The sequence below is a fragment of the Haliotis rufescens genome, unplaced genomic scaffold, assembly GCF_023055435.1.
Source record: "Haliotis rufescens isolate VD_foot unplaced genomic scaffold, xgHalRufe1.0.p SCAF_21, whole genome shotgun sequence".
In the NCBI taxonomy this organism is placed as follows: domain Eukaryota; kingdom Metazoa; phylum Mollusca; class Gastropoda; order Lepetellida; family Haliotidae; genus Haliotis; species Haliotis rufescens.
The window spans coordinates 14,657,617-14,684,634 of record NW_025963902.1 but is presented as its reverse complement, the minus strand read 5'-3'; the positions used below and the strand labels follow the sequence as shown (position 1 = coordinate 14,684,634).

The window sequence follows — 27,018 nt, the reverse complement described above, 5'->3', positions numbered from 1 at the left end:
CTGGCGGCTGACCACACTTTTTGGAAGTCAGTTTTATGAATATGTTTACCCCAAATCAAAAGTCAAAAGTCACCAATCTCACAGAGTATCTGCAAAATATTTCAGAACAGAATATGCATTAGCTAACTTCATTTCGGAAGAGATGCCTTATGTTTCCCTGACATTTTTTTATTTGCCATGCCAACCAATTTCCATTTATGTCATCATAGATTCGCACATATCTCGCCCTCGCCTAGCCTAGTGCTCGTTTCAAATGACAGACTTCCTCGTCGGCCGGAATAGCTCAGTTGGGAGAGCGTTAGACTGAAGATCTAAAGGCCCCCGGTTCAATCCCGGGTTCCGGCACAGAGTGCAGGACTCTGGCGGCTGACCACACTTTTTGGAAGTCAGTTTTATGAATATGTTTACCCCAAATCAAAAGTCAAAAGTCACCAATCTCACAGAGTATCTGCAAAATATTTCAGAACAGAATATGCATTAGCTAACTTCATTTCGGAAGAGATGCCTTATGTTTCCCTGACATTTTTTTATTTGCCATGCCAACCAATTTCCATTTATGTCATCATAGATTCGCACATATCTCGCCCTCGCCTAGCCTAGTGCTCGTTTCAAATGACAGACTTCCTCGTCGGCCGGAATAGCTCAGTTGGGAGAGCGTTAGACTGAAGATCTAAAGGCCCCCGGTTCAATCCCGGGTTCCGGCACAGAGTGCAGGACTCTGGCGGCTGACCACACTTTTTGGAAGTCAGTTTTATGAATATGTTTACCCCAAATCAAAAGTCAAAAGTCACCAATCTCACAGAGTATCTGCAAAATATTTCAGAACAGAATATGCATTAGCTAACTTCATTTCGGAAGAGATGCCTTATGTTTCCCTGACATTTTTTTATTTGCCATGCCAACCAATTTCCATTTATGTCATCATAGATTCGCACATATCTCGCCCTCGCCTAGCCTAGTGCTCGTTTCAAATGACAGTCTTCCTCGTCGGCCGGAATAGCTCAGTTGGGAGAGCGTTAGACTGAAGATCTAAAGGCCCCCGGTTCAATCCCGGGTTCCGGCACAGAGTGCAGGACTCTGGCGGCTGACCACACTTTTTGGAAGTCAGTTTTATGAATATGTTTACCCCAAATCAAAAGTCAAAAGTCACCAATCTCACAGAGTATCTGCAAAATATTTCAGAACAGAATATGCATTAGCTAACTTCATTTCGGAAGAGATGCCTTATGTTTCCCTGACATTTTTTTATTTGCCATGCCAACCAATTTCCATTTATGTCATCATAGATTCGCACATATCTCGCCCTCGCCTAGCCTAGTGCTCGTTTCAAATGACAGTCTTCCTCGTCGGCCGGAATAGCTCAGTTGGGAGAGCGTTAGACTGAAGATCTAAAGGCCCCCGGTTCAATCCCGGGTTCCGGCACAGAGTGCAGGACTCTGGCGGCTGACCACACTTTTTGGAAGTCAGTTTTATGAATATGTTTACCCCAAATCAAAAGTCAAAAGTCACCAATCTCACAGAGTATCTGCAAAATATTTCAGAACAGAATATGCATTAGCTAACTTCATTTCGGAAGAGATGCCTTATGTTTCCCTGACATTTTTTTATTTGCCATGCCAACCAATTTCCATTTATGTCATCATAGATTCGCACATATCTCGCCCTCGCCTAGCCTAGTGCTCGTTTCAAATGACAGACTTCCTCGTCGGCCGGAATAGCTCAGTTGGGAGAGCGTTAGACTGAAGATCTAAAGGCCCCCGGTTCAATCCCGGGTTCCGGCACAGAGTGCAGGACTCTGGCGGCTGACCACACTTTTTGGAAGTCAGTTTTATGAATATGTTTACCCCAAATCAAAAGTCAAAAGTCACCAATCTCACAGAGTATCTGCAAAATATTTCAGAACAGAATATGCATTAGCTAACTTCATTTCGGAAGAGATGCCTTATGTTTCCCTGACATTTTTTTATTTGCCATGCCAACCAATTTCCATTTATGTCATCATAGATTCGCACATATCTCGCCCTCGCCTAGCCTAGTGCTCGTTTCAAATGACAGTCTTCCTCGTCGGCCGGAATAGCTCAGTTGGGAGAGCGTTAGACTGAAGATCTAAAGGCCCCCGGTTCAATCCCGGGTTCCGGCACAGAGTGCAGGACTCTGGCGGCTGACCACACTTTTTGGAAGTCAGTTTTATGAATATGTTTACCCCAAATCAAAAGTCAAAAGTCACCAATCTCACAGAGTATCTGCAAAATATTTCAGAACAGAATATGCATTAGCTAACTTCATTTCGGAAGAGATGCCTTATGTTTCCCTGACATTTTTTTATTTGCCATGCCAACCAATTTCCATTTATGTCATCATAGATTCGCACATATCTCGCCCTCGCCTAGCCTAGTGCTCGTTTCAAATGACAGACTTCCTCGTCGGCCGGAATAGCTCAGTTGGGAGAGCGTTAGACTGAAGATCTAAAGGCCCCCGGTTCAATCCCGGGTTCCGGCACAGAGTGCAGGACTCTGGCGGCTGACCACACTTTTTGGAAGTCAGTTTTATGAATATGTTTACCCCAAATCAAAAGTCAAAAGTCACCAATCTCACAGAGTATCTGCAAAATATTTCAGAACAGAATATGCATTAGCTAACTTCATTTCGGAAGAGATGCCTTATGTTTCCCTGACATTTTTTTATTTGCCATGCCAACCAATTTCCATTTATGTCATCATAGATTCGCACATATCTCGCCCTCGCCTAGCCTAGTGCTCGTTTCAAATGACAGTCTTCCTCGTCGGCCGGAATAGCTCAGTTGGGAGAGCGTTAGACTGAAGATCTAAAGGCCCCCGGTTCAATCCCGGGTTCCGGCACAGAGTGCAGGACTCTGGCGGCTGACCACACTTTTTGGAAGTCAGTTTTATGAATATGTTTACCCCAAATCAAAAGTCAAAAGTCACCAATCTCACAGAGTATCTGCAAAATATTTCAGAACAGAATATGCATTAGCTAACTTCATTTCGGAAGAGATGCCTTATGTTTCCCTGACATTTTTTTATTTGCCATGCCAACCAATTTCCATTTATGTCATCATAGATTCGCACATATCTCGCCCTCGCCTAGCCTAGTGCTCGTTTCAAATGACAGACTTCCTCGTCGGCCGGAATAGCTCAGTTGGGAGAGCGTTAGACTGAAGATCTAAAGGCCCCCGGTTCAATCCCGGGTTCCGGCACAGAGTGCAGGACTCTGGCGGCTGACCACACTTTTTGGAAGTCAGTTTTATGAATATGTTTACCCCAAATCAAAAGTCAAAAGTCACCAATCTCACAGAGTATCTGCAAAATATTTCAGAACAGAATATGCATTAGCTAACTTCATTTCGGAAGAGATGCCTTATGTTTCCCTGACATTTTTTTATTTGCCATGCCAACCAATTTCCATTTATGTCATCATAGATTCGCACATATCTCGCCCTCGCCTAGCCTAGTGCTCGTTTCAAATGACAGTCTTCCTCGTCGGCCGGAATAGCTCAGTTGGGAGAGCGTTAGACTGAAGATCTAAAGGCCCCCGGTTCAATCCCGGGTTCCGGCACAGAGTGCAGGACTCTGGCGGCTGACCACACTTTTTGGAAGTCAGTTTTATGAATATGTTTACCCCAAATCAAAAGTCAAAAGTCACCAATCTCACAGAGTATCTGCAAAATATTTCAGAACAGAATATGCATTAGCTAACTTCATTTCGGAAGAGATGCCTTATGTTTCCCTGACATTTTTTTATTTGCCATGCCAACCAATTTCCATTTATGTCATCATAGATTCGCACATATCTCGCCCTCGCCTAGCCTAGTGCTCGTTTCAAATGACAGTCTTCCTCGTCGGCCGGAATAGCTCAGTTGGGAGAGCGTTAGACTGAAGATCTAAAGGCCCCCGGTTCAATCCCGGGTTCCGGCACAGAGTGCAGGACTCTGGCGGCTGACCACACTTTTTGGAAGTCAGTTTTATGAATATGTTTACCCCAAATCAAAAGTCAAAAGTCACCAATCTCACAGAGTATCTGCAAAATATTTCAGAACAGAATATGCATTAGCTAACTTCATTTCGGAAGAGATGCCTTATGTTTCCCTGACATTTTTTTATTTGCCATGCCAACCAATTTCCATTTATGTCATCATAGATTCGCACATATCTCGCCCTCGCCTAGCCTAGTGCTCGTTTCAAATGACAGACTTCCTCGTCGGCCGGAATAGCTCAGTTGGGAGAGCGTTAGACTGAAGATCTAAAGGCCCCCGGTTCAATCCCGGGTTCCGGCACAGAGTGCAGGACTCTGGCGGCTGACCACACTTTTTGGAAGTCAGTTTTATGAATATGTTTACCCCAAATCAAAAGTCAAAAGTCACCAATCTCACAGAGTATCTGCAAAATATTTCAGAACAGAATATGCATTAGCTAACTTCATTTCGGAAGAGATGCCTTATGTTTCCCTGACATTTTTTTATTTGCCATGCCAACCAATTTCCATTTATGTCATCATAGATTCGCACATATCTCGCCCTCGCCTAGCCTAGTGCTCGTTTCAAATGACAGACTTCCTCGTCGGCCGGAATAGCTCAGTTGGGAGAGCGTTAGACTGAAGATCTAAAGGCCCCCGGTTCAATCCCGGGTTCCGGCACAGAGTGCAGGACTCTGGCGGCTGACCACACTTTTTGGAAGTCAGTTTTATGAATATGTTTACCCCAAATCAAAAGTCAAAAGTCACCAATCTCACAGAGTATCTGCAAAATATTTCAGAACAGAATATGCATTAGCTAACTTCATTTCGGAAGAGATGCCTTATGTTTCCCTGACATTTTTTTATTTGCCATGCCAACCAATTTCCATTTATGTCATCATAGATTCGCACATATCTCGCCCTCGCCTAGCCTAGTGCTCGTTTCAAATGACAGACTTCCTCGTCGGCCGGAATAGCTCAGTTGGGAGAGCGTTAGACTGAAGATCTAAAGGCCCCCGGTTCAATCCCGGGTTCCGGCACAGAGTGCAGGACTCTGGCGGCTGACCACACTTTTTGGAAGTCAGTTTTATGAATATGTTTACCCCAAATCAAAAGTCAAAAGTCACCAATCTCACAGAGTATCTGCAAAATATTTCAGAACAGAATATGCATTAGCTAACTTCATTTCGGAAGAGATGCCTTATGTTTCCCTGACATTTTTTTATTTGCCATGCCAACCAATTTCCATTTATGTCATCATAGATTCGCACATATCTCGCCCTCGCCTAGCCTAGTGCTCGTTTCAAATGACAGTCTTCCTCGTCGGCCGGAATAGCTCAGTTGGGAGAGCGTTAGACTGAAGATCTAAAGGCCCCCGGTTCAATCCCGGGTTCCGGCACAGAGTGCAGGACTCTGGCGGCTGACCACACTTTTTGGAAGTCAGTTTTATGAATATGTTTACCCCAAATCAAAAGTCAAAAGTCACCAATCTCACAGAGTATCTGCAAAATATTTCAGAACAGAATATGCATTAGCTAACTTCATTTCGGAAGAGATGCCTTATGTTTCCCTGACATTTTTTTATTTGCCATGCCAACCAATTTCCATTTATGTCATCATAGATTCGCACATATCTCGCCCTCGCCTAGCCTAGTGCTCGTTTCAAATGACAGTCTTCCTCGTCGGCCGGAATAGCTCAGTTGGGAGAGCGTTAGACTGAAGATCTAAAGGCCCCCGGTTCAATCCCGGGTTCCGGCACAGAGTGCAGGACTCTGGCGGCTGACCACACTTTTTGGAAGTCAGTTTTATGAATATGTTTACCCCAAATCAAAAGTCAAAAGTCACCAATCTCACAGAGTATCTGCAAAATATTTCAGAACAGAATATGCATTAGCTAACTTCATTTCGGAAGAGATGCCTTATGTTTCCCTGACATTTTTTTATTTGCCATGCCAACCAATTTCCATTTATGTCATCATAGATTCGCACATATCTCGCCCTCGCCTAGCCTAGTGCTCGTTTCAAATGACAGACTTCCTCGTCGGCCGGAATAGCTCAGTTGGGAGAGCGTTAGACTGAAGATCTAAAGGCCCCCGGTTCAATCCCGGGTTCCGGCACAGAGTGCAGGACTCTGGCGGCTGACCACACTTTTTGGAAGTCAGTTTTATGAATATGTTTACCCCAAATCAAAAGTCAAAAGTCACCAATCTCACAGAGTATCTGCAAAATATTTCAGAACAGAATATGCATTAGCTAACTTCATTTCGGAAGAGATGCCTTATGTTTCCCTGACATTTTTTTATTTGCCATGCCAACCAATTTCCATTTATGTCATCATAGATTCGCACATATCTCGCCCTCGCCTAGCCTAGTGCTCGTTTCAAATGACAGACTTCCTCGTCGGCCGGAATAGCTCAGTTGGGAGAGCGTTATACTGAAGATCTAAAGGCCCCCGGTTCAATCCCGGGTTCCGGCACAGAGTGCAGGACTCTGGCGGCTGACCACACTTTTTGGAAGTCAGTTTTATGAATATGTTTACCCCAAATCAAAAGTCAAAAGTCACCAATCTCACAGAGTATCTGCAAAATATTTCAGAACAGAATATGCATTAGCTAACTTCATTTCGGAAGAGATGCCTTATGTTTCCCTGACATTTTTTTATTTGCCATGCCAACCAATTTCCATTTATGTCATCATAGATTCGCACATATCTCGCCCTCGCCTAGCCTAGTGCTCGTTTCAAATGACAGTCTTCCTCGTCGGCCGGAATAGCTCAGTTGGGAGAGCGTTAGACTGAAGATCTAAAGGCCCCCGGTTCAATCCCGGGTTCCGGCACAGAGTGCAGGACTCTGGCGGCTGACCACACTTTTTGGAAGTCAGTTTTATGAATATGTTTACCCCAAATCAAAAGTCAAAAGTCACCAATCTCACAGAGTATCTGCAAAATATTTCAGAACAGAATATGCATTAGCTAACTTCATTTCGGAAGAGATGCCTTATGTTTCCCTGACATTTTTTTATTTGCCATGCCAACCAATTTCCATTTATGTCATCATAGATTCGCACATATCTCGCCCTCGCCTAGCCTAGTGCTCGTTTCAAATGACAGACTTCCTCGTCGGCCGGAATAGCTCAGTTGGGAGAGCGTTAGACTGAAGATCTAAAGGCCCCCGGTTCAATCCCGGGTTCCGGCACAGAGTGCAGGACTCTGGCGGCTGACCACACTTTTTGGAAGTCAGTTTTATGAATATGTTTACCCCAAATCAAAAGTCAAAAGTCACCAATCTCACAGAGTATCTGCAAAATATTTCAGAACAGAATATGCATTAGCTAACTTCATTTCGGAAGAGATGCCTTATGTTTCCCTGACATTTTTTTATTTGCCATGCCAACCAATTTCCATTTATGTCATCATAGATTCGCACATATCTCGCCCTCGCCTAGCCTAGTGCTCGTTTCAAATGACAGACTTCCTCGTCGGCCGGAATAGCTCAGTTGGGAGAGCGTTATACTGAAGATCTAAAGGCCCCCGGTTCAATCCCGGGTTCCGGCACAGAGTGCAGGACTCTGGCGGCTGACCACACTTTTTGGAAGTCAGTTTTATGAATATGTTTACCCCAAATCAAAAGTCAAAAGTCACCAATCTCACAGAGTATCTGCAAAATATTTCAGAACAGAATATGCATTAGCTAACTTCATTTCGGAAGAGATGCCTTATGTTTCCCTGACATTTTTTTATTTGCCATGCCAACCAATTTCCATTTATGTCATCATAGATTCGCACATATCTCGCCCTCGCCTAGCCTAGTGCTCGTTTCAAATGACAGTCTTCCTCGTCGGCCGGAATAGCTCAGTTGGGAGAGCGTTAGACTGAAGATCTAAAGGCCCCCGGTTCAATCCCGGGTTCCGGCACAGAGTGCAGGACTCTGGCGGCTGACCACACTTTTTGGAAGTCAGTTTTATGAATATGTTTACCCCAAATCAAAAGTCAAAAGTCACCAATCTCACAGAGTATCTGCAAAATATTTCAGAACAGAATATGCATTAGCTAACTTCATTTCGGAAGAGATGCCTTATGTTTCCCTGACATTTTTTTATTTGCCATGCCAACCAATTTCCATTTATGTCATCATAGATTCGCACATATCTCGCCCTCGCCTAGCCTAGTGCTCGTTTCAAATGACAGACTTCCTCGTCGGCCGGAATAGCTCAGTTGGGAGAGCGTTAGACTGAAGATCTAAAGGCCCCCGGTTCAATCCCGGGTTCCGGCACAGAGTGCAGGACTCTGGCGGCTGACCACACTTTTTGGAAGTCAGTTTTATGAATATGTTTACCCCAAATCAAAAGTCAAAAGTCACCAATCTCACAGAGTATCTGCAAAATATTTCAGAACAGAATATGCATTAGCTAACTTCATTTCGGAAGAGATGCCTTATGTTTCCCTGACATTTTTTTATTTGCCATGCCAACCAATTTCCATTTATGTCATCATAGATTCGCACATATCTCGCCCTCGCCTAGCCTAGTGCTCGTTTCAAATGACAGTCTTCCTCGTCGGCCGGAATAGCTCAGTTGGGAGAGCGTTAGACTGAAGATCTAAAGGCCCCCGGTTCAATCCCGGGTTCCGGCACAGAGTGCAGGACTCTGGCGGCTGACCACACTTTTTGGAAGTCAGTTTTATGAATATGTTTACCCCAAATCAAAAGTCAAAAGTCACCAATCTCACAGAGTATCTGCAAAATATTTCAGAACAGAATATGCATTAGCTAACTTCATTTCGGAAGAGATGCCTTATGTTTCCCTGACATTTTTTTATTTGCCATGCCAACCAATTTCCATTTATGTCATCATAGATTCGCACATATCTCGCCCTCGCCTAGCCTAGTGCTCGTTTCAAATGACAGACTTCCTCGTCGGCCGGAATAGCTCAGTTGGGAGAGCGTTAGACTGAAGATCTAAAGGCCCCCGGTTCAATCCCGGGTTCCGGCACAGAGTGCAGGACTCTGGCGGCTGACCACACTTTTTGGAAGTCAGTTTTATGAATATGTTTACCCCAAATCAAAAGTCAAAAGTCACCAATCTCACAGAGTATCTGCAAAATATTTCAGAACAGAATATGCATTAGCTAACTTCATTTCGGAAGAGATGCCTTATGTTTCCCTGACATTTTTTTATTTGCCATGCCAACCAATTTCCATTTATGTCATCATAGATTCGCACATATCTCGCCCTCGCCTAGCCTAGTGCTCGTTTCAAATGACAGTCTTCCTCGTCGGCCGGAATAGCTCAGTTGGGAGAGCGTTAGACTGAAGATCTAAAGGCCCCCGGTTCAATCCCGGGTTCCGGCACAGAGTGCAGGACTCTGGCGGCTGACCACACTTTTTGGAAGTCAGTTTTATGAATATGTTTACCCCAAATCAAAAGTCAAAAGTCACCAATCTCACAGAGTATCTGCAAAATATTTCAGAACAGAATATGCATTAGCTAACTTCATTTCGGAAGAGATGCCTTATGTTTCCCTGACATTTTTTTATTTGCCATGCCAACCAATTTCCATTTATGTCATCATAGATTCGCACATATCTCGCCCTCGCCTAGCCTAGTGCTCGTTTCAAATGACAGACTTCCTCGTCGGCCGGAATAGCTCAGTTGGGAGAGCGTTAGACTGAAGATCTAAAGGCCCCCGGTTCAATCCCGGGTTCCGGCACAGAGTGCAGGACTCTGGCGGCTGACCACACTTTTTGGAAGTCAGTTTTATGAATATGTTTACCCCAAATCAAAAGTCAAAAGTCACCAATCTCACAGAGTATCTGCAAAATATTTCAGAACAGAATATGCATTAGCTAACTTCATTTCGGAAGAGATGCCTTATGTTTCCCTGACATTTTTTTATTTGCCATGCCAACCAATTTCCATTTATGTCATCATAGATTCGCACATATCTCGCCCTCGCCTAGCCTAGTGCTCGTTTCAAATGACAGTCTTCCTCGTCGGCCGGAATAGCTCAGTTGGGAGAGCGTTAGACTGAAGATCTAAAGGCCCCCGGTTCAATCCCGGGTTCCGGCACAGAGTGCAGGACTCTGGCGGCTGACCACACTTTTTGGAAGTCAGTTTTATGAATATGTTTACCCCAAATCAAAAGTCAAAAGTCACCAATCTCACAGAGTATCTGCAAAATATTTCAGAACAGAATATGCATTAGCTAACTTCATTTCGGAAGAGATGCCTTATGTTTCCCTGACATTTTTTTATTTGCCATGCCAACCAATTTCCATTTATGTCATCATAGATTCGCACATATCTCGCCCTCGCCTAGCCTAGTGCTCGTTTCAAATGACAGTCTTCCTCGTCGGCCGGAATAGCTCAGTTGGGAGAGCGTTAGACTGAAGATCTAAAGGCCCCCGGTTCAATCCCGGGTTCCGGCACAGAGTGCAGGACTCTGGCGGCTGACCACACTTTTTGGAAGTCAGTTTTATGAATATGTTTACCCCAAATCAAAAGTCAAAAGTCACCAATCTCACAGAGTATCTGCAAAATATTTCAGAACAGAATATGCATTAGCTAACTTCATTTCGGAAGAGATGCCTTATGTTTCCCTGACATTTTTTTATTTGCCATGCCAACCAATTTCCATTTATGTCATCATAGATTCGCACATATCTCGCCCTCGCCTAGCCTAGTGCTCGTTTCAAATGACAGTCTTCCTCGTCGGCCGGAATAGCTCAGTTGGGAGAGCGTTAGACTGAAGATCTAAAGGCCCCCGGTTCAATCCCGGGTTCCGGCACAGAGTGCAGGACTCTGGCGGCTGACCACACTTTTTGGAAGTCAGTTTTATGAATATGTTTACCCCAAATAAAAAGTCAAAAGTCACCAATCTCACAGAGTATCTGCAAAATATTTCAGAACAGAATATGCATTAGCTAACTTCATTTCGGAAGAGATGCCTTATGTTTCCCTGACATTTTTTTATTTGCCATGCCAACCAATTTCCATTTATGTCATCATAGATTCGCACATATCTCGCCCTCGCCTAGCCTAGTGCTCGTTTCAAATGACAGACTTCCTCGTCGGCCGGAATAGCTCAGTTGGGAGAGCGTTAGACTGAAGATCTAAAGGCCCCCGGTTCAATCCCGGGTTCCGGCACAGAGTGCAGGACTCTGGCGGCTGACCACACTTTTTGGAAGTCAGTTTTATGAATATGTTTACCCCAAATCAAAAGTCAAAAGTCACCAATCTCACAGAGTATCTGCAAAATATTTCAGAACAGAATATGCATTAGCTAACTTCATTTCGGAAGAGATGCCTTATGTTTCCCTGACATTTTTTTATTTGCCATGCCAACCAATTTCCATTTATGTCATCATAGATTCGCACATATCTCGCCCTCGCCTAGCCTAGTGCTCGTTTCAAATGACAGTCTTCCTCGTCGGCCGGAATAGCTCAGTTGGGAGAGCGTTAGACTGAAGATCTAAAGGCCCCCGGTTCAATCCCGGGTTCCGGCACAGAGTGCAGGACTCTGGCGGCTGACCACACTTTTTGGAAGTCAGTTTTATGAATATGTTTACCCCAAATCAAAAGTCAAAAGTCACCAATCTCACAGAGTATCTGCAAAATATTTCAGAACAGAATATGCATTAGCTAACTTCATTTCGGAAGAGATGCCTTATGTTTCCCTGACATTTTTTTATTTGCCATGCCAACCAATTTCCATTTATGTCATCATAGATTCGCACATATCTCGCCCTCGCCTAGCCTAGTGCTCGTTTCAAATGACAGACTTCCTCGTCGGCCGGAATAGCTCAGTTGGGAGAGCGTTAGACTGAAGATCTAAAGGCCCCCGGTTCAATCCCGGGTTCCGGCACAGAGTGCAGGACTCTGGCGGCTGACCACACTTTTTGGAAGTCAGTTTTATGAATATGTTTACCCCAAATCAAAAGTCAAAAGTCACCAATCTCACAGAGTATCTGCAAAATATTTCAGAACAGAATATGCATTAGCTAACTTCATTTCGGAAGAGATGCCTTATGTTTCCCTGACATTTTTTTATTTGCCATGCCAACCAATTTCCATTTATGTCATCATAGATTCGCACATATCTCGCCCTCGCCTAGCCTAGTGCTCGTTTCAAATGACAGTCTTCCTCGTCGGCCGGAATAGCTCAGTTGGGAGAGCGTTAGACTGAAGATCTAAAGGCCCCCGGTTCAATCCCGGGTTCCGGCACAGAGTGCAGGACTCTGGCGGCTGACCACACTTTTTGGAAGTCAGTTTTATGAATATGTTTACCCCAAATCAAAAGTCAAAAGTCACCAATCTCACAGAGTATCTGCAAAATATTTCAGAACAGAATATGCATTAGCTAACTTCATTTCGGAAGAGATGCCTTATGTTTCCCTGACATTTTTTTATTTGCCATGCCAACCAATTTCCATTTATGTCATCATAGATTCGCACATATCTCGCCCTCGCCTAGCCTAGTGCTCGTTTCAAATGACAGACTTCCTCGTCGGCCGGAATAGCTCAGTTGGGAGAGCGTTAGACTGAAGATCTAAAGGCCCCCGGTTCAATCCCGGGTTCCGGCACAGAGTGCAGGACTCTGGCGGCTGACCACACTTTTTGGAAGTCAGTTTTATGAATATGTTTACCCCAAATCAAAAGTCAAAAGTCACCAATCTCACAGAGTATCTGCAAAATATTTCAGAACAGAATATGCATTAGCTAACTTCATTTCGGAAGAGATGCCTTATGTTTCCCTGACATTTTTTTATTTGCCATGCCAACCAATTTCCATTTATGTCATCATAGATTCGCACATATCTCGCCCTCGCCTAGCCTAGTGCTCGTTTCAAATGACAGTCTTCCTCGTCGGCCGGAATAGCTCAGTTGGGAGAGCGTTAGACTGAAGATCTAAAGGCCCCCGGTTCAATCCCGGGTTCCGGCACAGAGTGCAGGACTCTGGCGGCTGACCACACTTTTTGGAAGTCAGTTTTATGAATATGTTTACCCCAAATCAAAAGTCAAAAGTCACCAATCTCACAGAGTATCTGCAAAATATTTCAGAACAGAATATGCATTAGCTAACTTCATTTCGGAAGAGATGCCTTATGTTTCCCTGACATTTTTTTATTTGCCATGCCAACCAATTTCCATTTATGTCATCATAGATTCGCACATATCTCGCCCTCGCCTAGCCTAGTGATCGTTTCAAATGACAGACTTCCTCGTCGGCCGGAATAGCTCAGTTGGGAGAGCGTTAGACTGAAGATCTAAAGGCCCCCGGTTCAATCCCGGGTTCCGGCACAGAGTGCAGGACTCTGGCGGCTGACCACACTTTTTGGAAGTCAGTTTTATGAATATGTTTACCCCAAATCAAAAGTCAAAAGTCACCAATCTCACAGAGTATCTGCAAAATATTTCAGAACAGAATATGCATTAGCTAACTTCATTTCGGAAGAGATGCCTTATGTTTCCCTGACATTTTTTTATTTGCCATGCCAACCAATTTCCATTTATGTCATCATAGATTCGCACATATCTCGCCCTCGCCTAGCCTAGTGCTCGTTTCAAATGACAGACTTCCTCGTCGGCCGGAATAGCTCAGTTGGGAGAGCGTTAGACTGAAGATCTAAAGGCCCCCGGTTCAATCCCGGGTTCCGGCACAGAGTGCAGGACTCTGGCGGCTGACCACACTTTTTGGAAGTCAGTTTTATGAATATGTTTACCCCAAATCAAAAGTCAAAAGTCACCAATCTCACAGAGTATCTGCAAAATATTTCAGAACAGAATATGCATTAGCTAACTTCATTTCGGAAGAGATGCCTTATGTTTCCCTGACATTTTTTTATTTGCCCTGCCAACCAATTTCCATTTATGTCATCATAGATTCGCACATATCTCGCCCTCGCCTAGCCTAGTGCTCGTTTCAAATGACAGTCTTCCTCGTCGGCCGGAATAGCTCAGTTGGGAGAGCGTTAGACTGAAGATCTAAAGGCCCCCGGTTCAATCCCGGGTTCCGGCACAGAGTGCAGGACTCTGGCGGCTGACCACACTTTTTGGAAGTCAGTTTTATGAATATGTTTACCCCAAATCAAAAGTCAAAAGTCACCAATCTCACAGAGTATCTGCAAAATATTTCAGAACAGAATATGCATTAGCTAACTTCATTTCGGAAGAGATGCCTTATGTTTCCCTGACATTTTTTTATTTGCCATGCCAACCAATTTCCATTTATGTCATCATAGATTCGCACATATCTCGCCCTCGCCTAGCCTAGTGCTCGTTTCAAATGACAGACTTCCTCGTCGGCCGGAATAGCTCAGTTGGGAGAGCGTTAGACTGAAGATCTAAAGGCCCCCGGTTCAATCCCGGGTTCCGGCACAGAGTGCAGGACTCTGGCGGCTGACCACACTTTTTGGAAGTCAGTTTTATGAATATGTTTACCCCAAATCAAAAGTCAAAAGTCACCAATCTCACAGAGTATCTGCAAAATATTTCAGAACAGAATATGCATTAGCTAACTTCATTTCGGAAGAGATGCCTTATGTTTCCCTGACATTTTTTTATTTGCCATGCCAACCAATTTCCATTTATGTCATCATAGATTCGCACATATCTCGCCCTCGCCTAGCCTAGTGCTCGTTTCAAATGACAGACTTCCTCGTCGGCCGGAATAGCTCAGTTGGGAGAGCGTTAGACTGAAGATCTAAAGGCCCCCGGTTCAATCCCGGGTTCCGGCACAGAGTGCAGGACTCTGGCGGCTGACCACACTTTTTGGAAGTCAGTTTTATGAATATGTTTACCCCAAATCAAAAGTCAAAAGTCACCAATCTCACAGAGTATCTGCAAAATATTTCAGAACAGAATATGCATTAGCTAACTTCATTTCGGAAGAGATGCCTTATGTTTCCCTGACATTTTTTTATTTGCCATGCCAACCAATTTCCATTTATGTCATCATAGATTCGCACATATCTCGCCCTCGCCTAGCCTAGTGCTCGTTTCAAATGACAGTCTTCCTCGTCGGCCGGAATAGCTCAGTTGGGAGAGCGTTAGACTGAAGATCTAAAGGCCCCCGGTTCAATCCCGGGTTCCGGCACAGAGTGCAGGACTCTGGCGGCTGACCACACTTTTTGGAAGTCAGTTTTATGAATATGTTTACCCCAAATCAAAAGTCAAAAGTCACCAATCTCACAGAGTATCTGCAAAATATTTCAGAACAGAATATGCATTAGCTAACTTCATTTCGGAAGAGATGCCTTATGTTTCCCTGACATTTTTTTATTTGCCATGCCAACCAATTTCCATTAATGTCATCATAGATTCGCACATATCTCGCCCTCGCCTAGCCTAGTGCTCGTTTCAAATGACAGTCTTCCTCGTCGGCCGGAATAGCTCAGTTGGGAGAGCGTTAGACTGAAGATCTAAAGGCCCCCGGTTCAATCCCGGGTTCCGGCACAGAGTGCAGGACTCTGGCGGCTGACCACACTTTTTGGAAGTCAGTTTTATGAATATGTTTACCCCAAATCAAAAGTCAAAAGTCACCAATCTCACAGAGTATCTGCAAAATATTTCAGAACAGAATATGCATTAGCTAACTTCATTTCGGAAGAGATGCCTTATGTTTCCCTGACATTTTTTTATTTGCCATGCCAACCAATTTCCATTTATGTCATCATAGATTCGCACATATCTCGCCCTCGCCTAGCCTAGTGCTCGTTTCAAATGACAGACTTCCTCGTCGGCCGGAATAGCTCAGTTGGGAGAGCGTTAGACTGAAGATCTAAAGGCCCCCGGTTCAATCCCGGGTTCCGGCACAGAGTGCAGGACTCTGGCGGCTGACCACACTTTTTGGAAGTCAGTTTTATGAATATGTTTACCCCAAATCAAAAGTCAAAAGTCACCAATCTCACAGAGTATCTGCAAAATATTTCAGAACAGAATATGCATTAGCTAACTTCATTTCGGAAGAGATGCCTTATGTTTCCCTGACATTTTTTTATTTGCCATGCCAACCAATTTCCATTTATGTCATCATAGATTCGCACATATCTCGCCCTCGCCTAGCCTAGTGCTCGTTTCAAATGACAGACTTCCTCGTCGGCCGGAATAGCTCAGTTGGGAGAGCGTTAGACTGAAGATCTAAAGGCCCCCGATTCAATCCCGGGTTCCGGCACAGAGTGCAGGACTCTGGCGGCTGACCACACTTTTTGGAAGTCAGTTTTATGAATATGTTTACCCCAAATCAAAAGTCAAAAGTCACCAATCTCACAGAGTATCTGCAAAATATTTCAGAACAGAATATGCATTAGCTAACTTCATTTCGGAAGAGATGCCTTATGTTTCCCTGACATTTTTTTATTTGCCATGCCAACCAATTTCCATTTATGTCATCATAGATTCGCACATATCTCGCCCTCGCCTAGCCTAGTGCTCGTTTCAAATGACAGACTTCCTCGTCGGCCGGAATAGCTCAGTTGGGAGAGCGTTAGACTGAAGATCTAAAGGCCCCCGGTTCAATCCCGGGTTCCGGCACAGAGTGCAGGACTCTGGCGGCTGACCACACTTTTTGGAAGTCAGTTTTATGAATATGTTTACCCCAAATCAAAAGTCAAAAGTCACCAATCTCACAGAGTATCTGCAAAATATTTCAGAACAGAATATGCATTAGCTAACTTCATTTCGGAAGAGATGCCTTATGTTTCCCTGACATTTTTTTATTTGCCATGCCAACCAATTTCCATTTATGTCATCATAGATTCGCACATATCTCGCCCTCGCCTAGCCTAGTGCTCGTTTCAAATGACAGACTTCCTCGTCGGCCGGAATAGCTCAGTTGGGAGAGCGTTAGACTGAAGATCTAAAGGCCCCCGATTCAATCCCGGGTTCCGGCACAGAGTGCAGGACTCTGGCGGCTGACCACACTTTTTGGAAGTCAGTTTTATGAATATGTTTACCCCAAATCAAAAGTCAAAAGTCACCAATCTCACAGAGTATCTGCAAAATATTTCAGAACAGAATATGCATTAGCTAACTTCATTTCGGAAGAGATGCCTTATGTTTCCCTGACATTTTTTTATTTGCCATGCCAACCAATTTCCATTTATGTCATCATAGATTCGCACATATCTCGCCCTCGCCTAGCCTAGTGCTCGTTTCAAATGACAGACTTCCTCGTCGGCCGGAATAGCTCAGTTGGGAGAGCGTTAGACTGAAGATCTAAAGGCCCCCGGTTCAATCCCGGGTTCCGGCACAGAGTGCAGGACTCTGGCGGCTGACCACACTTTTTGGAAGTCAGTTTTATGAATATGTTTACCCCAAATCAAAAGTCAAAAGTCACCAATCTCACAGAGTATCTGCAAAATATTTCAGAACAGAATATGCATTAGCTAACTTCATTTCGGAAGAGATGCCTTATGTTTCCCTGACATTTTTTTATTTGCCATGCCAACCAATTTCCATTTATGTCATCATAGATTCGCACATATCTCGCCCTCGCCTAGCCTAGTGCTCGTTTCAAATGACAGTCTTCCTCGTCGGCCGGAATAGCTCAGTTGGGAGAGCGTTAGACTGAAGATCTAAAGGCCCCCGGTTCAATCCCGGGTTCCGGCACAGAGTGCAGGACTCTGGCGGCTGACCACACTTTTTGGAAGTCAGTTTTATGAATATGTTTACCCCAAATCAAAAGTCAAAAGTCACCAATCTCACAGAGTATCTGCAAAATATTTCAGAACAGAATATGCATTAGCTAACTTCATTTCGGAAGAGATGCCTTATGTTTCCCTGACATTTTTTTATTTGCCATGCCAACCAATTTCCATTTATGTCATCATAGATTCGCACATATCTCGCCCTCGCCTAGCCTAGTGCTCGTTTCAAATGACAGACTTCCTCGTCGGCCGGAATAGCTCAGTTGGGAGAGCGTTAGACTGAAGATCTAAAGGCCCCCGGTTCAATCCCGGGTTCCGGCACAGAGTGCAGGACTCTGGCGGCTGACCACACTTTTTGGAAGTCAGTTTTATGAATATGTTTACCCCAAATCAAAAGTCAAAAGTCACCAATCTCACAGAGTATCTGCAAAATATTTCAGAACAGAATATGCATTAGCTAACTTCATTTCGGAAGAGATGCCTTATGTTTCCCTGACATTTTTTTATTTGCCATGCCAACCAATTTCCATTTATGTCATCATAGATTCGCACATATCTCGCCCTCGCCTAGCCTAGTGCTCGTTTCAAATGACAGACTTCCTCGTCGGCCGGAATAGCTCAGTTGGGAGAGCGTTAGACTGAAGATCTAAAGGCCCCCGGTTCAATCCCGGGTTCCGGCACAGAGTGCAGGACTCTGGCGGCTGACCACACTTTTTGGAAGTCAGTTTTATGAATATGTTTACCCCAAATCAAAAGTCAAAAGTCACCAATCTCACAGAGTATCTGCAAAATATTTCAGAACAGAATATGCATTAGCTAACTTCATTTCGGAAGAGATGCCTTATGTTTCCCTGACATTTTTTTATTTGCCATGCCAACCAATTTCCATTTATGTCATCATAGATTCGCACATATCTCGCCCTCGCCTAGCCTAGTGCTCGTTTCAAATGACAGTCTTCCTCGTCGGCCGGAATAGCTCAGTTGGGAGAGCGTTAGACTGAAGATCTAAAGGCCCCCGGTTCAATCCCGGGTTCCGGCACAGAGTGCAGGACTCTGGCGGCTGACCACACTTTTTGGAAGTCAGTTTTATGAATATGTTTACCCCAAATCAAAAGTCAAAAGTCACCAATCTCACAGAGTATCTGCAAAATATTTCAGAACAGAATATGCATTAGCTAACTTCATTTCGGAAGAGATGCCTTATGTTTCCCTGACATTTTTTTATTTGCCATGCCAACCAATTTCCATTTATGTCATCATAGATTCGCACATATCTCGCCCTCGCCTAGCCTAGTGCTCGTTTCAAATGACAGACTTCCTCGTCGGCCGGAATAGCTCAGTTGGGAGAGCGTTAGACTGAAGATCTAAAGGCCCCCGGTTCAATCCCGGGTTCCGGCACAGAGTGCAGGACTCTGGCGGCTGACCACACTTTTTGGAAGTCAGTTTTATGAATATGTTTACCCCAAATCAAAAGTCAAAAGTCACCAATCTCACAGAGTATCTGCAAAATATTTCAGAACAGAATATGCATTAGCTAACTTCATTTCGGAAGAGATGCCTTATGTTTCCCTGACATTTTTTTATTTGCCATGCCAACCAATTTCCATTTATGTCATCATAGATTCGCACATATCTCGCCCTCGCCTAGCCTAGTGCTCGTTTCAAATGACAGACTTCCTCGTCGGCCGGAATAGCTCAGTTGGGAGAGCGTTAGACTGAAGATCTAAAGGCCCCCGGTTCAATCCCGGGTTCCGGCACAGAGTGCAGGACTCTGGCGGCTGACCACACTTTTTGGAAGTCAGTTTTATGAATATGTTTACCCCAAATCAAAAGTCAAAAGTCACCAATCTCACAGAGTATCTGCAAAATATTTCAGAACAGAATATGCATTAGCTAACTTCATTTCGGAAGAGATGCCTTATGTTTCCCTGACATTTTTTTATTTGCCATGCCAACCAATTTCCATTTATGTCATCATAGATTCGCACATATCTCGCCCTCGCCTAGCCTAGTGCTCGTTTCAAATGACAGTCTTCCTCGTCGGCCGGAATAGCTCAGTTGGGAGAGCGTTAGACTGAAGATCTAAAGGCCCCCGGTTCAATCCCGGGTTCCGGCACAGAGTGCAGGACTCTGGCGGCTGACCACACTTTTTGGAAGTCAGTTTTATGAATATGTTTACCCCAAATCAAAAGTCAAAAGTCACCAATCTCACAGAGTATCTGCAAAATATTTCAGAACAGAATATGCATTAGCTAACTTCATTTCGGAAGAGATGCCTTATGTTTCCCTGACATTTTTTTATTTGCCATGCCAACCAATTTCCATTTATGTCATCATAGATTCGCACATATCTCGCCCTCGCCTAGCCTAGTGCTCGTTTCAAATGACAGACTTCCTCGTCGGCCGGAATAGCTCAGTTGGGAGAGCGTTAGACTGAAGATCTAAAGGCCCCCGGTTCAATCCCGGGTTCCGGCACAGAGTGCAGGACTCTGGCGGCTGACCACACTTTTTGGAAGTCAGTTTTATGAATATGTTTACCCCAAATCAAAAGTCAAAAGTCACCAATCTCACAGAGTATCTGCAAAATATTTCAGAACAGAATATGCATTAGCTAACTTCATTTCGGAAGAGATGCCTTATGTTTCCCTGACATTTTTTTATTTGCCATGCCAACCAATTTCCATTTATGTCATCATAGATTCGCACATATCTCGCCCTCGCCTAGCCTAGTGCTCGTTTCAAATGACAGACTTCCTCGTCGGCCGGAATAGCTCAGTTGGGAGAGCGTTAGACTGAAGATCTAAAGGCCCCCGGTTCAATCCCGGGTTCCGGCACAGAGTGCAGGACTCTGGCGGCTGACCACACTTTTTGGAAGTCAGTTTTATGAATATGTTTACCCCAAATCAAAAGTCAAAAGTCACCAATCTCACAGAGTATCTGCAAAATATTTCAGAACAGAATATGCATTAGCTAACTTCATTTCGGAAGAGATGCCTTATGTTTCCCTGACATTTTTTTATTTGCCATGCCAACCAATTTCCATTTATGTCATCATAGATTCGCACATATCTCGCCCTCGCCTAGCCTAGTGCTCGTTTCAAATGACAGTCTTCCTCGTCGGCCGGAATAGCTCAGTTGGGAGAGCGTTAGACTGAAGATCTAAAGGCCCCCGGTTCAATCCCGGGTTCCGGCACAGAGTGCAGGACTCTGGCGGCTGACCACACTTTTTGGAAGTCAGTTTTATGAATATGTTTACCCCAAATCAAAAGTCAAAAGTCACCAATCTCACAGAGTATCTGCAAAATATTTCAGAACAGAATATGCATTAGCTAACTTCATTTCGGAAGAGATGCCTTATGTTTCCCTGACATTTTTTTATTTGCCATGCCAACCAATTTCCATTTATGTCATCATAGATTCGCACATATCTCGCCCTCGCCTAGCCTAGTGCTCGTTTCAAATGACAGACTTCCTCGTCGGCCGGAATAGCTCAGTTGGGAGAGCGTTAGACTGAAGATCTAAAGGCCCCCGGTTCAATCCCGGGTTCCGGCACAGAGTGCAGGACTCTGGCGGCTGACCACACTTTTTGGAAGTCAGTTTTATGAATATGTTTACCCCAAATCAAAAGTCAAAAGTCACCAATCTCACAGAGTATCTGCAAAATATTTCAGAACAGAATATGCATTAGCTAACTTCATTTCGGAAGAGATGCCTTATGTTTCCCTGACATTTTTTTATTTGCCATGCCAACCAATTTCCATTTATGTCATCATAGATTCGCACATATCTCGCCCTCGCCTAGCCTAGTGCTCGTTTCAAATGACAGTCTTCCTCGTCGGCCGGAATAGCTCAGTTGGGAGAGCGTTAGACTGAAGATCTAAAGGCCCCCGGTTCAATCCCGGGTTCCGGCACAGAGTGCAGGACTCTGGCGGCTGACCACACTTTTTGGAAGTCAGTTTTATGAATATGTTTACCCCAAATCAAAAGTCAAAAGTCACCAATCTCACAGAGTATCTGCAAAATATTTCAGAACAGAATATGCATTAGCTAACTTCATTTCGGAAGAGATGCCTTATGTTTCCCTGACATTTTTTTATTTGCCATGCCAACCAATTTCCATTTATGTCATCATAGATTCGCACATATCTCGCCCTCGCCTAGCCTAGTGCTCGTTTCAAATGACAGACTTCCTCGTCGGCCGGAATAGCTCAGTTGGGAGAGCGTTAGACTGAAGATCTAAAGGCCCCCGGTTCAATCCCGGGTTCCGGCACAGAGTGCAGGACTCTGGCGGCTGACCACACTTTTTGGAAGTCAGTTTTATGAATATGTTTACCCCAAATCAAAAGTCAAAAGTCACCAATCTCACAGAGTATCTGCAAAATATTTCAGAACAGAATATGCATTAGCTAACTTCATTTCGGAAGAGATGCCTTATGTTTCCCTGACATTTTTTTATTTGCCATGCCAACCAATTTCCATTTATGTCATCATAGATTCGCACATATCTCGCCCTCGCCTAGCCTAGTGCTCGTTTCAAATGACAGACTTCCTCGTCGGCCGGAATAGCTCAGTTGGGAGAGCGTTAGACTGAAGATCTAAAGGCCCCCGGTTCAATCCCGGGTTCCGGCACAGAGTGCAGGACTCTGGCGGCTGACCACACTTTTTGGAAGTCAGTTTTATGAATATGTTTACCCCAAATCAAAAGTCAAAAGTCACCAATCTCACAGAGTATCTGCAAAATATTTCAGAACAGAATATGCATTAGCTAACTTCATTTCGGAAGAGATGCCTTATGTTTCCCTGACATTTTTTTATTTGCCATGCCAACCAATTTCCATTTATGTCATCATAGATTCGCACATATCTCGCCCTCGCCTAGCCTAGTGCTCGTTTCAAATGACAGTCTTCCTCGTCGGCCGGAATAGCTCAGTTGGGAGAGCGTTAGACTGAAGATCTAAAGGCCCCCGGTTCAATCCCGGGTTCCGGCACAGAGTGCAGGACTCTGGCGGCTGACCACACTTTTTGGAAGTCAGTTTTATGAATATGTTTACCCCAAATCAAAAGTCAAAAGTCACCAATCTCACAGAGTATCTGCAAAATATTTCAGAACAGAATATGCATTAGCTAACTTCATTTCGGAAGAGATGCCTTATGTTTCCCTGACATTTTTTTATTTGCCATGCCAACCAATTTCCATTTATGTCATCATAGATTCGCACATATCTCGCCCTCGCCTAGCCTAGTGCTCGTTTCAAATGACAGACTTCCTCGTCGGCCGGAATAGCTCAGTTGGGAGAGCGTTAGACTGAAGATCTAAAGGCCCCCGGTTCAATCCCGGGTTCCGGCACAGAGTGCAGGACTCTGGCGGCTGACCACACTTTTTGGAAGTCAGTTTTATGAATATGTTTACCCCAAATCAAAAGTCAAAAGTCACCAATCTCACAGAGTATCTGCAAAATATTTCAGAACAGAATATGCATTAGCTAACTTCATTTCGGAAGAGATGCCTTATGTTTCCCTGACATTTTTTTATTTGCCATGCCAACCAATTTCCATTTATGTCATCATAGATTCGCACATATCTCGCCCTCGCCTAGCCTAGTGCTCGTTTCAAATGACAGTCTTTCTCGTCGGCCGGAATAGCTCAGTTGGGAGAGCGTTAGACTGAAGATCTAAAGGCCCCCGGTTCAATCCCGGGTTCCGGCACAGAGTGCAGGACTCTGGCGGCTGACCACACTTTTTGGAAGTCAGTTTTATGAATATGTTTACCCCAAATCAAAAGTCAAAAGTCACCAATCTCACAGAGTATCTGCAAAATATTTCAGAACAGAATATGCATTAGCTAACTTCATTTCGGAAGAGATGCCTTATGTTTCCCTGACATTTTTTTATTTGCCATGCCAACCAATTTCCATTTATGTCATCATAGATTCGCACATATCTCGCCCTCGCCTAGCCTAGTGCTCGTTTCAAATGACAGACTTCCTCGTCGGCCGGAATAGCTCAGTTGGGAGAGCGTTAGACTGAAGATCTAAAGGCCCCCGGTTCAATCCCGGGTTCCGGCACAGAGTGCAGGACTCTGGCGGCTGACCACACTTTTTGGAAGTCAGTTTTATGAATATGTTTACCCCAAATCAAAAGTCAAAAGTCACCAATCTCACAGAGTATCTGCAAAATATTTCAGAACAGAATATGCATTAGCTAACTTCATTTCGGAAGAGATGCCTTATGTTTCCCTGACATTTTTTTATTTGCCATGCCAACCAATTTCCATTTATGTCATCATAGATTCGCACATATCTCGCCCTCGCCTAGCCTAGTGCTCGTTTCAAATGACAGACTTCCTCGTCGGCCGGAATAGCTCAGTTGGGAGAGCGTTAGACTGAAGATCTAAAGGCCCCCGGTTCAATCCCGGGTTCCGGCACAGAGTGCAGGACTCTGGCGGCTGACCACACTTTTTGGAAGTCAGTTTTATGAATATGTTTACCCCAAATCAAAAGTCAAAAGTCACCAATCTCACAGAGTATCTGCAAAATATTTCAGAACAGAATATGCATTAGCTAACTTCATTTCGGAAGAGATGCCTTATGTTTCCCTGACATTTTTTTATTTGCCATGCCAACCAATTTCCATTTATGTCATCATAGATTCGCACATATCTCGCCCTCGCCTAGCCTAGTGCTCGTTTCAAATGACAGTCTTCCTCGTCGGCCGGAATAGCTCAGTTGGGAGAGCGTTAGACTGAAGATCTAAAGGCCCCCGGTTCAATCCCGGGTTCCGGCACAGAGTGCAGGACTCTGGCGGCTGACCACACTTTTTGGAAGTCAGTTTTATGAATATGTTTACCCCAAATCAAAAGTCAAAAGTCACCAATCTCACAGAGTATCTGCAAAATATTTCAGAACAGAATATGCATTAGCTAACTTCATTTCGGAAGAGATGCCTTATGTTTCCCTGACATTTTTTTATTTGCCATGCCAACCAATTTCCATTTATGTCATCATAGATTCGCACATATCTCGCCCTCGCCTAGCCTAGTGCTCGTTTCAAATGACAGACTTCCTCGTCGGCCGGAATAGCTCAGTTGGGAGAGCGTTAGACTGAAGATCTAAAGGCCCCCGGTTCAATCCCGGGTTCCGGCACAGAGTGCAGGACTCTGGCGGCTGACCACACTTTTTGGAAGTCAGTTTTATGAATATGTTTACCCCAAATCAAAAGTCAAAAGTCACCAATCTCACAGAGTATCTGCAAAATATTTCAGAACAGAATATGCATTAGCTAACTTCATTTCGGAAGAGATGCCTTATGTTTCCCTGACATTTTTTTATTTGCCATGCCAACCAATTTCCATTTATGTCATCATAGATTCGCACATATCTCGCCCTCGCCTAGCCTAGTGCTCGTTTCAAATGACAGTCTTCCTCGTCGGCCGGAATAGCTCAGTTGGGAGAGCGTTAGACTGAAGATCTAAAGGCCCCCGGTTCAATCCCGGGTTCCGGCACAGAGTGCAGGACTCTGGCGGCTGACCACACTTTTTGGAAGTCAGTTTTATGAATATGTTTACCCCAAATCAAAAGTCAAAAGTCACCAATCTCACAGAGTATCTGCAAAATATTTCAGAACAGAATATGCATTAGCTAACTTCATTTCGGAAGAGATGCCTTATGTTTCCCTGACATTTTTTTATTTGCCATGCCAACCAATTTCCATTTATGTCATCATAGATTCGCACATATCTCGCCCTCGCCTAGCCTAGTGCTCGTTTCAAATGACAGACTTCCTCGTCGGCCGGAATAGCTCAGTTGGGAGAGCGTTAGACTGAAGATCTAAAGGCCCCCGGTTCAATCCCGGGTTCCGGCACAGAGTGCAGGACTCTGGCGGCTGACCACACTTTTTGGAAGTCAGTTTTATGAATATGTTTACCCCAAATCAAAAGTCAAAAGTCACCAATCTCACAGAGTATCTGCAAAATATTTCAGAACAGAATATGCATTAGCTAACTTCATTTCGGAAGAGATGCCTTATGTTTCCCTGACATTTTTTTATTTGCCATGCCAACCAATTTCCATTTATGTCATCATAGATTCGCACATATCTCGCCCTCGCCTAGCCTAGTGCTCGTTTCAAATGACAGACTTCCTCGTCGGCCGGAATAGCTCAGTTGGGAGAGCGTTAGACTGAAGATCTAAAGGCCCCCGGTTCAATCCCGGGTTCCGGCACAGAGTGCAGGACTCTGGCGGCTGACCACACTTTTTGGAAGTCAGTTTTATGAATATGTTTACCCCAAATCAAAAGTCAAAAGTCACCAATCTCACAGAGTATCTGCAAAATATTTCAGAACAGAATATGCATTAGCTAACTTCATTTCGGAAGAGATGCCTTATGTTTCCCTGACATTTTTTTATTTGCCATGCCAACCAATTTCCATTTATGTCATCATAGATTCGCACATATCTCGCCCTCGCCTAGCCTAGTGCTCGTTTCAAATGACAGTCTTCCTCGTCGGCCGGAATAGCTCAGTTGGGAGAGCGTTAGACTGAAGATCTAAAGGCCCCCGGTTCAATCCCGGGTTCCGGCACAGAGTGCAGGACTCTGGCGGCTGACCACACTTTTTGGAAGTCAGTTTTATGAATATGTTTACCCCAAATCAAAAGTCAAAAGTCACCAATCTCACAGAGTATCTGCAAAATATTTCAGAACAGAATATGCATTAGCTAACTTCATTTCGGAAGAGATGCCTTATGTTTCCCTGACATTTTTTTATTTGCCATGCCAACCAATTTCCATTTATGTCATCATAGATTCGCACATATCTCGCCCTCGCCTAGCCTAGTGCTCGTTTCAAATGACAGTCTTCCTCGACGGCCGGAATAGCTCAGTTGGGAGAGCGTTAGACTGAAGATCTAAAGGCCCCCGGTTCAATCCCGGGTTCCGGCACAGAGTGCAGGACTCTGGCGGCTGACCACACTTTTTGGAAGTCAGTTTTATGAATATGTTTACCCCAAATCAAAAGTCAAAAGTCACCAATCTCACAGAGTATCTGCAAAATATTTCAGAACAGAATATGCATTAGCTAACTTCATTTCGGAAGAGATGCCTTATGTTTCCCTGACATTTTTTTATTTGCCATGCCAACCAATTTCCATTTATGTCATCATAGATTCGCACATATCTCGCCCTCGCCTAGCCTAGTGCTCGTTTCAAATGACAGACATTCTCGTCGGCCGGAATAGCTCAGTTGGGAGAGCGTTAGACTGAAGATCTAAAGGCCCCCGGTTCAATCCCGGGTTCCGGCACAGAGTGCAGGACTCTGGCGGCTGACCACACTTTTTGGAAGTCAGTTTTATGAATATGTTTACCCCAAATCAAAAGTCAAAAGTCACCAATCTCACAGAGTATCTGC

General features: G+C 44.3%; 72 non-coding genes across 72 annotated transcripts; all 72 read left to right on the top strand.

The window, feature by feature from the left end:
- The first annotated feature begins 272 nt into the window (after positions 1-272).
- On the top strand, positions 273-345 carry Trnaf-gaa. The gene has a single exon. It is a non-coding gene; the product is annotated as a tRNA-Phe (tRNA).
- A 286-nt stretch (positions 346-631) lies between these two features.
- Positions 632-704, top strand: Trnaf-gaa. Its single transcript has one exon. It is a non-coding gene; the product is annotated as a tRNA-Phe (tRNA).
- Positions 705-990: 286 nt separating this feature from the next.
- On the top strand, positions 991-1,063 carry Trnaf-gaa. Its single transcript has one exon. It is a non-coding gene; the product is annotated as a tRNA-Phe (tRNA).
- A 286-nt stretch (positions 1,064-1,349) lies between these two features.
- On the top strand, positions 1,350-1,422 carry Trnaf-gaa. Its single transcript has one exon. It is a non-coding gene; the product is annotated as a tRNA-Phe (tRNA).
- Positions 1,423-1,708: 286 nt separating this feature from the next.
- On the top strand, positions 1,709-1,781 carry Trnaf-gaa. Its single transcript has one exon. It is a non-coding gene; the product is annotated as a tRNA-Phe (tRNA).
- A 286-nt stretch (positions 1,782-2,067) lies between these two features.
- Trnaf-gaa lies at positions 2,068-2,140 on the top strand. The gene has a single exon. It is a non-coding gene; the product is annotated as a tRNA-Phe (tRNA).
- A 286-nt stretch (positions 2,141-2,426) lies between these two features.
- On the top strand, positions 2,427-2,499 carry Trnaf-gaa. Its single transcript has one exon. It is a non-coding gene; the product is annotated as a tRNA-Phe (tRNA).
- A 286-nt stretch (positions 2,500-2,785) lies between these two features.
- Trnaf-gaa lies at positions 2,786-2,858 on the top strand. The gene has a single exon. It is a non-coding gene; the product is annotated as a tRNA-Phe (tRNA).
- A 286-nt stretch (positions 2,859-3,144) lies between these two features.
- On the top strand, positions 3,145-3,217 carry Trnaf-gaa. The gene has a single exon. It is a non-coding gene; the product is annotated as a tRNA-Phe (tRNA).
- A 286-nt stretch (positions 3,218-3,503) lies between these two features.
- Positions 3,504-3,576, top strand: Trnaf-gaa. The gene has a single exon. It is a non-coding gene; the product is annotated as a tRNA-Phe (tRNA).
- Positions 3,577-3,862: 286 nt separating this feature from the next.
- On the top strand, positions 3,863-3,935 carry Trnaf-gaa. The gene has a single exon. It is a non-coding gene; the product is annotated as a tRNA-Phe (tRNA).
- A 286-nt stretch (positions 3,936-4,221) lies between these two features.
- Positions 4,222-4,294, top strand: Trnaf-gaa. Its single transcript has one exon. It is a non-coding gene; the product is annotated as a tRNA-Phe (tRNA).
- Positions 4,295-4,580: 286 nt separating this feature from the next.
- Positions 4,581-4,653, top strand: Trnaf-gaa. Its single transcript has one exon. It is a non-coding gene; the product is annotated as a tRNA-Phe (tRNA).
- A 286-nt stretch (positions 4,654-4,939) lies between these two features.
- Trnaf-gaa lies at positions 4,940-5,012 on the top strand. The gene has a single exon. It is a non-coding gene; the product is annotated as a tRNA-Phe (tRNA).
- A 286-nt stretch (positions 5,013-5,298) lies between these two features.
- Trnaf-gaa lies at positions 5,299-5,371 on the top strand. The gene has a single exon. It is a non-coding gene; the product is annotated as a tRNA-Phe (tRNA).
- Positions 5,372-5,657: 286 nt separating this feature from the next.
- On the top strand, positions 5,658-5,730 carry Trnaf-gaa. The gene has a single exon. It is a non-coding gene; the product is annotated as a tRNA-Phe (tRNA).
- A 286-nt stretch (positions 5,731-6,016) lies between these two features.
- Trnaf-gaa lies at positions 6,017-6,089 on the top strand. Its single transcript has one exon. It is a non-coding gene; the product is annotated as a tRNA-Phe (tRNA).
- A 645-nt stretch (positions 6,090-6,734) lies between these two features.
- Trnaf-gaa lies at positions 6,735-6,807 on the top strand. Its single transcript has one exon. It is a non-coding gene; the product is annotated as a tRNA-Phe (tRNA).
- A 286-nt stretch (positions 6,808-7,093) lies between these two features.
- Positions 7,094-7,166, top strand: Trnaf-gaa. The gene has a single exon. It is a non-coding gene; the product is annotated as a tRNA-Phe (tRNA).
- A 645-nt stretch (positions 7,167-7,811) lies between these two features.
- Trnaf-gaa lies at positions 7,812-7,884 on the top strand. Its single transcript has one exon. It is a non-coding gene; the product is annotated as a tRNA-Phe (tRNA).
- A 286-nt stretch (positions 7,885-8,170) lies between these two features.
- On the top strand, positions 8,171-8,243 carry Trnaf-gaa. Its single transcript has one exon. It is a non-coding gene; the product is annotated as a tRNA-Phe (tRNA).
- A 286-nt stretch (positions 8,244-8,529) lies between these two features.
- Positions 8,530-8,602, top strand: Trnaf-gaa. Its single transcript has one exon. It is a non-coding gene; the product is annotated as a tRNA-Phe (tRNA).
- Positions 8,603-8,888: 286 nt separating this feature from the next.
- On the top strand, positions 8,889-8,961 carry Trnaf-gaa. Its single transcript has one exon. It is a non-coding gene; the product is annotated as a tRNA-Phe (tRNA).
- A 286-nt stretch (positions 8,962-9,247) lies between these two features.
- Trnaf-gaa lies at positions 9,248-9,320 on the top strand. The gene has a single exon. It is a non-coding gene; the product is annotated as a tRNA-Phe (tRNA).
- Positions 9,321-9,606: 286 nt separating this feature from the next.
- On the top strand, positions 9,607-9,679 carry Trnaf-gaa. Its single transcript has one exon. It is a non-coding gene; the product is annotated as a tRNA-Phe (tRNA).
- A 286-nt stretch (positions 9,680-9,965) lies between these two features.
- On the top strand, positions 9,966-10,038 carry Trnaf-gaa. Its single transcript has one exon. It is a non-coding gene; the product is annotated as a tRNA-Phe (tRNA).
- Positions 10,039-10,324: 286 nt separating this feature from the next.
- Positions 10,325-10,397, top strand: Trnaf-gaa. Its single transcript has one exon. It is a non-coding gene; the product is annotated as a tRNA-Phe (tRNA).
- A 286-nt stretch (positions 10,398-10,683) lies between these two features.
- Positions 10,684-10,756, top strand: Trnaf-gaa. The gene has a single exon. It is a non-coding gene; the product is annotated as a tRNA-Phe (tRNA).
- Positions 10,757-11,042: 286 nt separating this feature from the next.
- Positions 11,043-11,115, top strand: Trnaf-gaa. Its single transcript has one exon. It is a non-coding gene; the product is annotated as a tRNA-Phe (tRNA).
- Positions 11,116-11,401: 286 nt separating this feature from the next.
- Positions 11,402-11,474, top strand: Trnaf-gaa. The gene has a single exon. It is a non-coding gene; the product is annotated as a tRNA-Phe (tRNA).
- Positions 11,475-11,760: 286 nt separating this feature from the next.
- On the top strand, positions 11,761-11,833 carry Trnaf-gaa. The gene has a single exon. It is a non-coding gene; the product is annotated as a tRNA-Phe (tRNA).
- Positions 11,834-12,119: 286 nt separating this feature from the next.
- Trnaf-gaa lies at positions 12,120-12,192 on the top strand. Its single transcript has one exon. It is a non-coding gene; the product is annotated as a tRNA-Phe (tRNA).
- Positions 12,193-12,478: 286 nt separating this feature from the next.
- On the top strand, positions 12,479-12,551 carry Trnaf-gaa. The gene has a single exon. It is a non-coding gene; the product is annotated as a tRNA-Phe (tRNA).
- A 286-nt stretch (positions 12,552-12,837) lies between these two features.
- Positions 12,838-12,910, top strand: Trnaf-gaa. The gene has a single exon. It is a non-coding gene; the product is annotated as a tRNA-Phe (tRNA).
- Positions 12,911-13,196: 286 nt separating this feature from the next.
- Trnaf-gaa lies at positions 13,197-13,269 on the top strand. The gene has a single exon. It is a non-coding gene; the product is annotated as a tRNA-Phe (tRNA).
- A 286-nt stretch (positions 13,270-13,555) lies between these two features.
- Positions 13,556-13,628, top strand: Trnaf-gaa. The gene has a single exon. It is a non-coding gene; the product is annotated as a tRNA-Phe (tRNA).
- A 286-nt stretch (positions 13,629-13,914) lies between these two features.
- Trnaf-gaa lies at positions 13,915-13,987 on the top strand. The gene has a single exon. It is a non-coding gene; the product is annotated as a tRNA-Phe (tRNA).
- Positions 13,988-14,273: 286 nt separating this feature from the next.
- On the top strand, positions 14,274-14,346 carry Trnaf-gaa. The gene has a single exon. It is a non-coding gene; the product is annotated as a tRNA-Phe (tRNA).
- Positions 14,347-14,632: 286 nt separating this feature from the next.
- On the top strand, positions 14,633-14,705 carry Trnaf-gaa. The gene has a single exon. It is a non-coding gene; the product is annotated as a tRNA-Phe (tRNA).
- Positions 14,706-14,991: 286 nt separating this feature from the next.
- On the top strand, positions 14,992-15,064 carry Trnaf-gaa. The gene has a single exon. It is a non-coding gene; the product is annotated as a tRNA-Phe (tRNA).
- Positions 15,065-15,350: 286 nt separating this feature from the next.
- Positions 15,351-15,423, top strand: Trnaf-gaa. The gene has a single exon. It is a non-coding gene; the product is annotated as a tRNA-Phe (tRNA).
- A 286-nt stretch (positions 15,424-15,709) lies between these two features.
- On the top strand, positions 15,710-15,782 carry Trnaf-gaa. Its single transcript has one exon. It is a non-coding gene; the product is annotated as a tRNA-Phe (tRNA).
- A 645-nt stretch (positions 15,783-16,427) lies between these two features.
- Positions 16,428-16,500, top strand: Trnaf-gaa. The gene has a single exon. It is a non-coding gene; the product is annotated as a tRNA-Phe (tRNA).
- A 286-nt stretch (positions 16,501-16,786) lies between these two features.
- On the top strand, positions 16,787-16,859 carry Trnaf-gaa. The gene has a single exon. It is a non-coding gene; the product is annotated as a tRNA-Phe (tRNA).
- A 286-nt stretch (positions 16,860-17,145) lies between these two features.
- Trnaf-gaa lies at positions 17,146-17,218 on the top strand. The gene has a single exon. It is a non-coding gene; the product is annotated as a tRNA-Phe (tRNA).
- A 286-nt stretch (positions 17,219-17,504) lies between these two features.
- Trnaf-gaa lies at positions 17,505-17,577 on the top strand. The gene has a single exon. It is a non-coding gene; the product is annotated as a tRNA-Phe (tRNA).
- Positions 17,578-17,863: 286 nt separating this feature from the next.
- Positions 17,864-17,936, top strand: Trnaf-gaa. The gene has a single exon. It is a non-coding gene; the product is annotated as a tRNA-Phe (tRNA).
- Positions 17,937-18,222: 286 nt separating this feature from the next.
- Positions 18,223-18,295, top strand: Trnaf-gaa. The gene has a single exon. It is a non-coding gene; the product is annotated as a tRNA-Phe (tRNA).
- A 286-nt stretch (positions 18,296-18,581) lies between these two features.
- On the top strand, positions 18,582-18,654 carry Trnaf-gaa. Its single transcript has one exon. It is a non-coding gene; the product is annotated as a tRNA-Phe (tRNA).
- Positions 18,655-18,940: 286 nt separating this feature from the next.
- Positions 18,941-19,013, top strand: Trnaf-gaa. Its single transcript has one exon. It is a non-coding gene; the product is annotated as a tRNA-Phe (tRNA).
- A 286-nt stretch (positions 19,014-19,299) lies between these two features.
- Trnaf-gaa lies at positions 19,300-19,372 on the top strand. Its single transcript has one exon. It is a non-coding gene; the product is annotated as a tRNA-Phe (tRNA).
- Positions 19,373-19,658: 286 nt separating this feature from the next.
- Trnaf-gaa lies at positions 19,659-19,731 on the top strand. Its single transcript has one exon. It is a non-coding gene; the product is annotated as a tRNA-Phe (tRNA).
- Positions 19,732-20,017: 286 nt separating this feature from the next.
- Positions 20,018-20,090, top strand: Trnaf-gaa. Its single transcript has one exon. It is a non-coding gene; the product is annotated as a tRNA-Phe (tRNA).
- A 286-nt stretch (positions 20,091-20,376) lies between these two features.
- Positions 20,377-20,449, top strand: Trnaf-gaa. Its single transcript has one exon. It is a non-coding gene; the product is annotated as a tRNA-Phe (tRNA).
- A 286-nt stretch (positions 20,450-20,735) lies between these two features.
- Trnaf-gaa lies at positions 20,736-20,808 on the top strand. Its single transcript has one exon. It is a non-coding gene; the product is annotated as a tRNA-Phe (tRNA).
- Positions 20,809-21,094: 286 nt separating this feature from the next.
- On the top strand, positions 21,095-21,167 carry Trnaf-gaa. Its single transcript has one exon. It is a non-coding gene; the product is annotated as a tRNA-Phe (tRNA).
- A 286-nt stretch (positions 21,168-21,453) lies between these two features.
- Trnaf-gaa lies at positions 21,454-21,526 on the top strand. Its single transcript has one exon. It is a non-coding gene; the product is annotated as a tRNA-Phe (tRNA).
- A 286-nt stretch (positions 21,527-21,812) lies between these two features.
- Trnaf-gaa lies at positions 21,813-21,885 on the top strand. The gene has a single exon. It is a non-coding gene; the product is annotated as a tRNA-Phe (tRNA).
- A 286-nt stretch (positions 21,886-22,171) lies between these two features.
- Trnaf-gaa lies at positions 22,172-22,244 on the top strand. The gene has a single exon. It is a non-coding gene; the product is annotated as a tRNA-Phe (tRNA).
- A 286-nt stretch (positions 22,245-22,530) lies between these two features.
- On the top strand, positions 22,531-22,603 carry Trnaf-gaa. The gene has a single exon. It is a non-coding gene; the product is annotated as a tRNA-Phe (tRNA).
- Positions 22,604-22,889: 286 nt separating this feature from the next.
- Positions 22,890-22,962, top strand: Trnaf-gaa. The gene has a single exon. It is a non-coding gene; the product is annotated as a tRNA-Phe (tRNA).
- Positions 22,963-23,248: 286 nt separating this feature from the next.
- On the top strand, positions 23,249-23,321 carry Trnaf-gaa. Its single transcript has one exon. It is a non-coding gene; the product is annotated as a tRNA-Phe (tRNA).
- A 286-nt stretch (positions 23,322-23,607) lies between these two features.
- Positions 23,608-23,680, top strand: Trnaf-gaa. Its single transcript has one exon. It is a non-coding gene; the product is annotated as a tRNA-Phe (tRNA).
- A 286-nt stretch (positions 23,681-23,966) lies between these two features.
- Trnaf-gaa lies at positions 23,967-24,039 on the top strand. The gene has a single exon. It is a non-coding gene; the product is annotated as a tRNA-Phe (tRNA).
- A 286-nt stretch (positions 24,040-24,325) lies between these two features.
- Trnaf-gaa lies at positions 24,326-24,398 on the top strand. Its single transcript has one exon. It is a non-coding gene; the product is annotated as a tRNA-Phe (tRNA).
- Positions 24,399-24,684: 286 nt separating this feature from the next.
- Positions 24,685-24,757, top strand: Trnaf-gaa. The gene has a single exon. It is a non-coding gene; the product is annotated as a tRNA-Phe (tRNA).
- A 286-nt stretch (positions 24,758-25,043) lies between these two features.
- Positions 25,044-25,116, top strand: Trnaf-gaa. Its single transcript has one exon. It is a non-coding gene; the product is annotated as a tRNA-Phe (tRNA).
- Positions 25,117-25,402: 286 nt separating this feature from the next.
- Trnaf-gaa lies at positions 25,403-25,475 on the top strand. The gene has a single exon. It is a non-coding gene; the product is annotated as a tRNA-Phe (tRNA).
- A 286-nt stretch (positions 25,476-25,761) lies between these two features.
- On the top strand, positions 25,762-25,834 carry Trnaf-gaa. Its single transcript has one exon. It is a non-coding gene; the product is annotated as a tRNA-Phe (tRNA).
- A 286-nt stretch (positions 25,835-26,120) lies between these two features.
- Trnaf-gaa lies at positions 26,121-26,193 on the top strand. The gene has a single exon. It is a non-coding gene; the product is annotated as a tRNA-Phe (tRNA).
- Positions 26,194-26,479: 286 nt separating this feature from the next.
- Positions 26,480-26,552, top strand: Trnaf-gaa. The gene has a single exon. It is a non-coding gene; the product is annotated as a tRNA-Phe (tRNA).
- Positions 26,553-26,838: 286 nt separating this feature from the next.
- On the top strand, positions 26,839-26,911 carry Trnaf-gaa. Its single transcript has one exon. It is a non-coding gene; the product is annotated as a tRNA-Phe (tRNA).
- The last annotated feature ends 107 nt before the right edge of the window (positions 26,912-27,018 follow it).